Consider the following 10,151-nt stretch of genomic DNA (forward strand, 5'->3'; position numbering starts at 1 on the left):
GTATAGAAGTTATGCACTTCTTTGTACAGTAACTATATTCCTGGGTATTTTATTCTTTGATGCTATCATAATAGAATTACTTTCTTAATTTCATTTTTGTAATATTCACTAATACAATTGGCTTTAATATATTTATCATCAACAATAATAGTGAATCATGCAATCTTGATGACTTCATTAATTATTAGTTTTATTGATGTTATTGGATTCCATAGGATTTTCTATATAGAAGGTCATGTCAACTGCAAATAAGATAATTTTACTTATTCTTTTCTTTTGTCAGCCATGGTAGGAACCTCTAGTACAAGGTTAATAGATGTGGCAAGAATGCACATACGTGTTCCTCATTTTTGGAGGAAAGCATTCTTTTTCACCACTTAGGGTTATGTTAGGTTTGGTATTTTGTAGAGATTATCAGGTTGAATAAGTTGTTTCCTATTATTCATAGTTTGCAGATGTTCTTCATCATTTTTTAATCATAGATTCATTTTTTGAATTGCTTTTTCTGTGTTTAATGAGATGGTCATGTGTTTTTGTATTTTATTTTATTAATATGGTGTAAAACATTATTTCTTTTTAATGTTAAGCCAACCTTACATTCCTGAGGTAAATAGCATTTGGTTATTGTTATACCCTGCATGTTTGTGTCACCCCCAAATTCATTATCTTGAAACCCCTAACATGATGGTATTTGGAAATGGGGTCTTTGGGAGGTAATTAGGTCATAAGAATGGAGCCTTCATGATGACATTAGTGTCCTCATAAGGAGAGACATGAGAGAGCTTTTTTCTTTCCACCATGTCAGGATACAATGAGAAGAATGCCATCTGCAAACCAAATAAAAAGGATTCTCAGCGAGAACCAAATGGACCAGCACCTTGATTTTGGACTTCCCAACCTTCATAACTGTGAGTGATAAATTTCTGTTTTTTAAGCCACCTAGTCTATGGTATTTTGTTATAAGCAGCCTAACTAAAACAATTATAGTGCATAATATTTAGTTTACTGACATTTTATCAAGGATTTTACATATATGATCAAGAGGGATATTTTTCTGTTGTTCTCTTTTCTTGGGTTATCTTTGTCTGGATTGAATAACAAAGTAATGCTAGTCTTAGAAAATGGGTTGGTAAATGATTCCTCTTCTTACATTAAGAAAAATAATTTGTAAAAAATTTATAATAATTCCTTCCTTTGTTTGATAGAATTCACCCAGACCTGAGCTTTTCTTTGTGGGAATGTTTTCAATTACCAGTTTCTTTATATTTTATAAGTATATTAAGATTTGCTATTTCTTCCTAAGTCACTTTTGATCATTTCTTTGTACACTTTCCTGCTTCATCTCAGTTATATAATTTGTTGGTATAAAGTTATTCACAATAATCCCTTACATATTTTTATTTCTCTAGGGTCATTAATGATGTTTCCTTTTTTCTTTCTGGCTTTTGGTAATTTGAGTTTTTTGAATTCTTCAAAAAACAAACTTCAGGTTTCATTGATTTTTCTCAATTGTTTATCTGCTATTTCATTGATGCCTCTTCTAATATTTTTTAGTTCTTTGCTTCTAGTTGTTTAGAGTTTAGTTGCTCATGAGTATCTAGTTTCTTAAGGTGGAAACTTGGGTTATTATTGAGACTTTCTTTTTTTCCGATATAAGCCGAATGGCTATAAATTTCTCTCTAAGCACTGTTTTAGCTGCATCACATAAATTATGGTATATAGTGTTTTCATTTTCATTAATTTCAGAATATTTTCTATTTTACCTGTGATTTCTCCTTTGATCCATGAGTAAGTTAGAATAGTGTTGTCTAATAATATTAGGGGATTTTCCATATTTCTTCCTGTTGTTGATTTCTAATGTATTTATTGTAATCAGATCCCCTGATACCAACTCTTTTTGGGTTTCCAGATCCAATTCCAATATGCGCATGAGTGTTCCCCCCCTCCCCCCGCTGCCCTGATACAACACTAAGCAATCATTGGACACAAGTGAAGTATCCAAGAATTCAACTCAGTTGTTACCCTACTTGAGATAGCATAATATTCCACAGCTTAAGGGCTCAGTTCTATAAGACTTTCCTCTACCCTGAACCCCCACCCCCTTCAGATGCTAGTTGCAAGCCCTAGGTTGTTATGTGTGTTGACAAACTGGCTACAGATTAGAGGTTCTGACCTCCTCCTCCTTAGGTTCTTTTAATTTGCTAGAGTGGCTCACAGAACTCAGGGAAACACTTCAGCAGTTAAATGAAGAGATACATAGGGTGATGTATGGAGAAAGGGCACAGAATTTCCATGCGCTCTCCAGATATGTCACTCCCCCCACCCCCCCATCTCCACATGTTCACCAACCCAGAAGCTCTCTTAACCAAGTCCCCTTGGGTTTTTGTGGAGGCTTCATTACATAGTTGTGATTGACTAAGTCCTTGGCCATTGGCTGGTTCAACCTCCATCTCCTTCAGGGGGCTGAAGGTTTCAATCCTCTAATCACATGGTTGGTCCTTCTGGCAACCAGTCCCTGCCCTTGGGTGGGGTCCAAAAGTCACCTTCATTAATATAAAAAAAGACACCTGCTTCACTCTCAACACTTAGGAAATTCCAAGAGTTTTGGGAGCTGTAAGCTAGTAACTGGATGAAGACCAAATACATATGAGAAATATATTTTGGTCATCTGAATGAATATGTATTCCTTAGAAATCACAATATTCTATAAGATAATATACTATGTATGATTTCAGTACTTTTGAAAGTAGTATGACTTGTTTTACTGCCTAGCATATGGTGTATCTTGGAGAATGGTGCGTAAAAAGAATGTGGATTCTGCTTTGTTGGGTGGAATTTACTATAGATCTCTGTTAGGTTGATAATGTTGTTCAGGTCTTCTATATAGTTTCTGAGTTTTCTGAGTAGTTCTATCACTTACTGAATAAAGTATCAAACTTTCTCATTATTTTTGCTGAATTGCCTATTTCTCCCTTTAGTTCTGTCCATTTTTTATTTCATATATTTTGGGCCAGTGTTGTTAGGTGCATACATGTTTATAATTGTTATATTTTCTTGATGTATTGATCCTTTTATGATTATGAAATTACATAACATTTCTTTCCTAATGTCTGTTTTGTGTTATATTGTTAGTGTTATATAACATTCCAGATCTCTTATGTTTACTGTTGGCATGATAAATCTTTTTGTATCATTTTAATTTAAATCTACTTTTGTCTCATCATTTCAGGTAAATATCTTGTAAACAGCTTACAGTTGGTCTTGCTTTTATTTTTCTCCCCCCATATACAGTCTGACAATCTGTGCCTGTTGATTGGGGTATTTAGACTATTCCCATTCGAAGTGATTATTGATATAGTTGGATTTATCTATGTCATTTGTAATTTACCTTCTAGTTTCAAATTTGTCATTTACTTTTTCTCTTTTACTCCAAGACTGCATTATTTTGTGCTAAATAAGTATTTTTTAATGTGGAATTTCCATTCATCTGTTGATTTTTCAGTGAATTTATTTGGTCATTTTCTGATGGCTGTTTTAAGGATTATAATATGCATATTAACTTAATCACAAATTACTTCAGATTAATACCAGGCCAATTTTGGTTAAATTATCAAACCTTATTCCAGTATACATTCATTCCCTCTCCCTTCCTTTTGCTGTTATTGTCAAATATGTTCTATTTATATATATTCTGAGTCCAAGCAATACAGAGTTATCACTTTATATAATCTTTTGCCTTCTGTAAAAGTTAAGAATGAAGATAAAAGCATATTTATATGTTTATATAAATCTACAGAAAACAGATGTACATTTATATTGTTCGTATTAACTAATATGTTTGCCTTTTCCTGTGATCTAAATTTGCTCCTGTGGATTGCATTTGCAATCTGGTGTCATTTTTGTCAGCCTGAAGAAATGCCTTTGATATTTCTTGTAAGGCAGTTCTGCCAGCAGAAAATTTTCTTATTTTTCATTTCACCTTATTTCTGTAGAATTGTTTTGCAACGTATAGGATTCTTTGTTGACCATTTACATTTTTTCCCACCACTTTGAATACGCCATACCACTACCTTCTGACCTCCCTTGTTTCTTTTTTCTTTTTTTGTACGATTTTATTTATTTGACAGAGAGAGAGATTAAGAATAAGCAGGGAGAGTAGCAGGCAGAGGGAGAGGGAGAAGCAGGCTTCCTGCTGAGCAAGGAGCCTGGTGTGGGGCTCCATCCTAGGACCCTGGGATCAGGACCTGAGCCAAAGGCAGACACTTAACTGACTGAGCCACCCAGGCGCCCCTGACCTCCATTTTTTCTGATGAGAAACAATAATATTGATGCTCCTTTGTATGTAATGAATTGTTTTTTCTTGCTGATTTCAAGATTTTGACTTTGCCTTTAAATAGTTTGAATATGAGGTCTCTAAATATGGATCTCTTTGTATTTATCCTGCTTAGGTTTGTTGAGGTTCTTGGTTATGTAAATATTATTTTCATCAAATTTGCAAGTTTTTAGTCCTATTTTATCAAATATTTTGTTTACTCCATCTTTTCTTCCCTGTAACAGTGATCAGTCTTAGGAATATGCTTGTCTCCTAACCACACGATATCAAGCTAGTAGACATGGTATGTTGACCACCCCTGCCTTCACTCACCTACCTCTGAGAAGTCACATCCACGGACAGTGTTGCTGGGCATGGGTGTCACCTGTCACCCCAAATAAAGTAAGCCCCTTTTTCATGCTGTAGAGACTCTGATAGTCCTTGTGTCTTAACCCATCCTGGCAGAACCACGTTGGGAGTTGGGAGTGCGGGAGAGAATGGGAGCATGCCCAGGCCAGGATGCCATAGATCTCCACTATTCTTGCTTAATGTCCAGCTGTTTTTAAGCCATAAATACTTTGCAGATTGTATTTTACTTTTGGTTGATTTCTGGAGCACTGAAGTGGTTTTCTTTGTTTTTGTTTTATGTTTTTGGTCTATTGTTTGGCTATATAGTTGCTTTTTGAGAAGAGAATTTGCCAGTCTCTTCAATCAGTCATATCCATAATTCCTGTCACTCTTAAAAAAAAAAAGAAAAAGAAAAAAGAAAGAAAAAAAAACCCAAACTAAACAAAACCCACTTTATTTTGACCAATTAATTAACTGGGTTAGGGTGGGTCTGTGTATCAAAAAATTTTGCCTTCAGACTGCATGACACACCGCTTTCTGAAGTGAAGGGGCTTTCAGTTAGGACATTTGGAGATGAAAAGTTGTCTTCTCCCTCAGTTTTTTTGTTCGAATACAATGCAAAAGTTGTTTAAAATATCAAAAACTCAAGGCTTGCATAATATACTGTGGAAGCATAGATTCTGAGAAAATTTATCTTTAATACATATTAAAGAAGTTATTTATTGTTTTTGTTTTGTTTTGTTTCCCCTTCCATCTCTTGTAAGGAAGGAGGTTCATGCCAGGCCAAATTGAACCTTCAGCTGCTCAAAACTTTGCTCTACTTTCCTGACTCCCCATCAGGGGATATCATTACCTACAGCAATTCAGTTATGATACTCTTTACTCAAACCCTGCGAGAACTCAGAAGTGGGTTAAATTGGGAAATTTGATAAAAGAACAATATCTTAGAGATAATCATCTTGCTTCAACAAAATGCCTCTTTATTTAATGGGGCAGGATAAAAACTAACATGCATTTTATTTTATTTTTTTTTAATAATTTTTTTTATTTATTCATTTGAGACAGAGAGATACAGAGAGAGAGAGCAGGAGCAGTGGGGAGAGGCAGAGGGAGAGGGAGAAGCAGACTCCCTGCTGAGCAGGGAGCCCAACGTGGGGCTCCATCCCAGGACCTGGAGATCATGACCTGAGCTGAAGGCAGATGCTTAACCATCTGAGCCACCCAGGCGCCCCCCTAACATGCATTTTAAATGTCTTCGCCTGTATCACTAATGGCATCATAAGTTGCTTAAATGAAACTATTCTACAGTTCTGGTTGACTCAAGTATTTCACTAAACTTGGCTTGGTGGAGCCTCCTCCTAAAATAGAGTATTATGATTGAGAAGCAGTAACAAAAAACAAGCTATTACTTTCTGCCTGAAAATTTATAAGAGATCTAAAAAAAAAAAAAAAGTGCTTATAAATAATATCTTTAAAGTATTTGCATTTATGTTTTGTTTTTATTGAACCATAAAAGACAATTTAGCTTTTTTAACTATTTATACTCCAGTATGAAATTTTGTTACCTTCGTTTTAGTATCACTTCTATTTTACCTGGGTTTATACCTGCTAAAGTTATTGGCTAAATGTTCTTTCTTTCTTTTTTAAAAAGACATATTTATTTGAGAGAGAAAGAGAGAGAGAGCAAGCAAGCAGGGGGAGGAGCAGAGGGAGAGAGAGAATCCTCAAGATCCTGAAGCAGACTCCTTGCTGAGCGTGGAGCCTGACAAAGGGCTTGATTCCAGAACCCTGAGATCATGACCTTAGATCAAGAGTTGGCCGCTTAACTTACTGAGCCACCCAGGTGCCGCTTTGCTACATTTTTTTATCTACTTTGCATATAGGAGTGGCCATGAAACTCCGCTTCAGAGAGGTAAACCAACATTCCAAATTTTACACAGTAATTTCTTGTGGAGCTGGGACACAAAGCCATATCTTTAATGTCTAATAGAAACTTTTGCTGCTAAAATAACTTTCTAAGCCATCTTGTAGGGATAGGTTAATCTCTAGATTAGCCACAGTTAACTTTTAATATGGATTTCATTCTTAGTAGTCGCTGATCCTATAGAATTTTTTCCTTTTAGCTGTTTATGAACAAAATGAAAACCATTCTAGGTAAAGAGAGTTTATTCATACACATTTTAAACCTGATCACATTTGGGTGATGTAATAGTGATGATCTACAAATGGCCAAAGAGGACTCACTATTCAAAATGTCATAGAATTTCCATCAATCAAAAGATAAAATAACAGAAAACAAAGGTGCAACTGCATGTAATGGGTCATTCTGAATGCTGGGTATCCAGTAGAATCAATAGACCATTATTTCGGTTTTGACCCACAAATGAAAGGAAGAAAGTTGACAGATCATAGTTTTCTGATCAACCACTGAAAAAAAAAAAGGTAGACTTAGGTTACATATGGCTTGTTTAAAATGATCCAATATCAGGAATCATGAAAGCAGACATTTTTATTTGAAAGTAAATTTGGTGTTGTTATTGTTGTCATTGTGAGCTTAGGTTTCTAGCACTACCCTCTACTTTCACATCGTATAGGATGGAGGAAGCTGTTTTGGTGGATGAGAAACGAGGATGGGCATTAAGAGACATGGGAGTGGACGCTTCTGGATGGACCAGTAACTAGCTCAGTCACTTCAGTGAGGTCACCGAATCTTTTTACTGAACCTCGTTGGATTTTTTTTTTTACCTGAAAAATGAGAAGAGTTTCATATTTCATCAATTCTAATGCCTACTCCTCCTACCCCCTTTTCACCCCCTTTAAATTGGAGCACATCTAACAATAAATACCACCTCATCAGTGATGGCATGTTTTCATTCTTAGTTGTACTTAAAATGATGATCCATTTTTTAGTTGATGGTGCCATTAACCTGATCAAACCACCTCGAATCTTATAGAGAAAATCTATTTAAAAAGTTAAACGCAGGATGCCATTTTAAGACATTATCACAAATACTTAGGAATATTAAAATTACTTCAGCTTTTGGGGCACCTGGGTGGCTCAGTTGTTAAGCATCTGCCTTCGGCTCAGGTCATGATCCCAGGATCCCGGGATCGAGCCCCACATTGGGCTCCCTGCTCCGCGGGAAGCCTGCTTCTCCCTCTCCCACTCCCCCCTGCTTGTGTTCCCTCTCTTGCTGTGTCTCTCTCTGTCAAATAAATAAAATCTTTTAAAAAAAATTGCTAAAATTACTTCAGCTTTTAAAAAATGGCCCTAAACAAGTACTTAAAAACAAAAACATTAAACATGCTATTTGTTTAATAATGCCAGAACTGTATTCTTGAAATAAAACTTGATTCTCCATTTGAAAAGGATACACAATCTATTGGTGAGTGGTGTGGAAATAAAACTGAAAGATCAAAATTAAGACATATTTTGGGGATACTGATCTTCAAGGACAGAGAAGGAAGTTAATGTCTAGGCAGGAAAAGCAAGTTACCAAGGAAGAGGAAAATTTTAAGTTAAGTTTCCTTTCGCAACAGCATATATCAAAAAACTACAGCAATGTACATTATCTTTTGCATGAAACAAAATATCACGAATAATTTAAACCCAGCCAAATTGTCTTTATTATTTAAATAAACCCAAGGGACAGACATTCTCAAAAGGCAAGAATTCAGCAATTATAGCACCCATCCATTTTTCTTAGAGGATAACAAATCTTGATAATGAAATCCAGCCCACAGAAGAATTAATTCATAATAAGGAACTTAGGAAGGACTGGCACTGAGCATTTAGTCAATTTTAAATAATGATTATACAAGATAATATATGTTAAGAACACTGACAGTTTAAAATTTCAATATAGTTAAGAAAATTGGAAGGAGAATGAAGTTCTTGCTCATCTTTCATAGCAGAGTCAGTTGATACAGTTTAAAGTTGATTAAACTTGCAAAGTGAAGTTAAAAACTATTTCAACCTCAATATTTCTCACGGTTCTTAATTAAATTTTGTATCAAGATATTTTAGTAATATCTTTTACTGTTAAGAAACACTTCTTTAAATTTAGTAACTGTTTTAGTTTAGCTAAAAGCCAGCATTTTTATTACATATGTTAATTTTAATTGAAATTAATCTCAATATTTAATTTTTTAAAGTACAGATAATATGAATTCATGTTCAGTAATGTTTTCATAAATAATAATCTTGTGATTCTATCTACTTAGCCTGATAGAAGAATTTACAAGATCACCATATTACACATATAATATAATATATAATATAATATGTTATATATATAGAACCTCACCATCCTGAATGAAGTACACTGAATGCTGGCCGTTGTTATTTCTCAGTGGTAGGATTTAGGGTGATTTGATGTCTTCTTCTTTACTCTTTTTTTATTAAAAGAACCCTAAGAGCATATCTATTTCTACATTTACAAATGACAATAAATTTAAATGAAAGTTTGTATACATTTCTAACTAAATCCTATTCACCATGCACAGGCTGCACCATGCTTTTTTTGCAATCTGCTTCTGCCTTGTGTGGCTATACTCTTTTGAATGCTGCTGGTCTTGGCTGCATTTTTCAGTTTCTTTACTCAGTCTTGAGGAGTCCATACCAAGATGTGGACAATCTCTTGCTTTGCATTCTTCAAGTTACTACTCCTAAAGGGCAACTAAAAATGCCTTTAAAAAAATCCAGCATTAGTTTATCAACTGGAAAGTCAGTTTTGCATAGTGGTTAAGATCATGTCCTTTGAGGTCACATAACTCTTGGTCACTCAGGGCACTGCCAATTACAAAGTGTGTGACCTTGAGCTACCTAGCATCACTCAGACACATTTTTCATTTCTATAATATTGACTTAATGAAAGTATCAAGCTCACAGGGTTATTTTAAAGATTACATTATATAACATTTGCAAACCACTTAGCATAATGACACACATGTAGAGCTTAGTCAGCAAAAGCCATACAGATAATCAATTGCCATTGTCCTAAGTTCTGCAAAGGAGATATACAGGACCCTGTGGGAGGACATGGCAGGTCTGCAACTGATCGGGAAGTGCAGCAAATATTTCCAGTGCTCTGAGTCATCCATCCACAACAGCATTTCCACAAATTATCTAGTGTAGTAGGAGACCTCTGTGAATTTCTGACGATGGTAAGGAAAAATGGTTTCAATTATTACATTAGAAGTCTGTTTTCTGTTCTTACAAAAAAAAAAAAAAATCAGAAGACACCATGTGAATTCGGAGGAATCACTTGCCTGAGAGTAGCTCATTAGGTAATGAGATGTCAAAGAATCTTACCTGTATCATAACTTTTATGATAACTTTAAGCAAGGGGGGGAAATCGGAGGGGGAGAAGAACCATGAGAGACAATGGACTCTGAAAAACAAACTGAGGGTTCTAGAGGGGAGGGGGTTAGGAGGATGGGTTAGCCTGGTGATGGGTATTGAGGAGGGCACGTTCTGCATGGAGCACTG

This window comes from Phoca vitulina, unplaced genomic scaffold, assembly GCF_004348235.1.
Source record: "Phoca vitulina isolate PV1807 unplaced genomic scaffold, GSC_HSeal_1.0 scaffold16, whole genome shotgun sequence".
Taxonomy (NCBI): domain Eukaryota; kingdom Metazoa; phylum Chordata; class Mammalia; order Carnivora; family Phocidae; genus Phoca; species Phoca vitulina.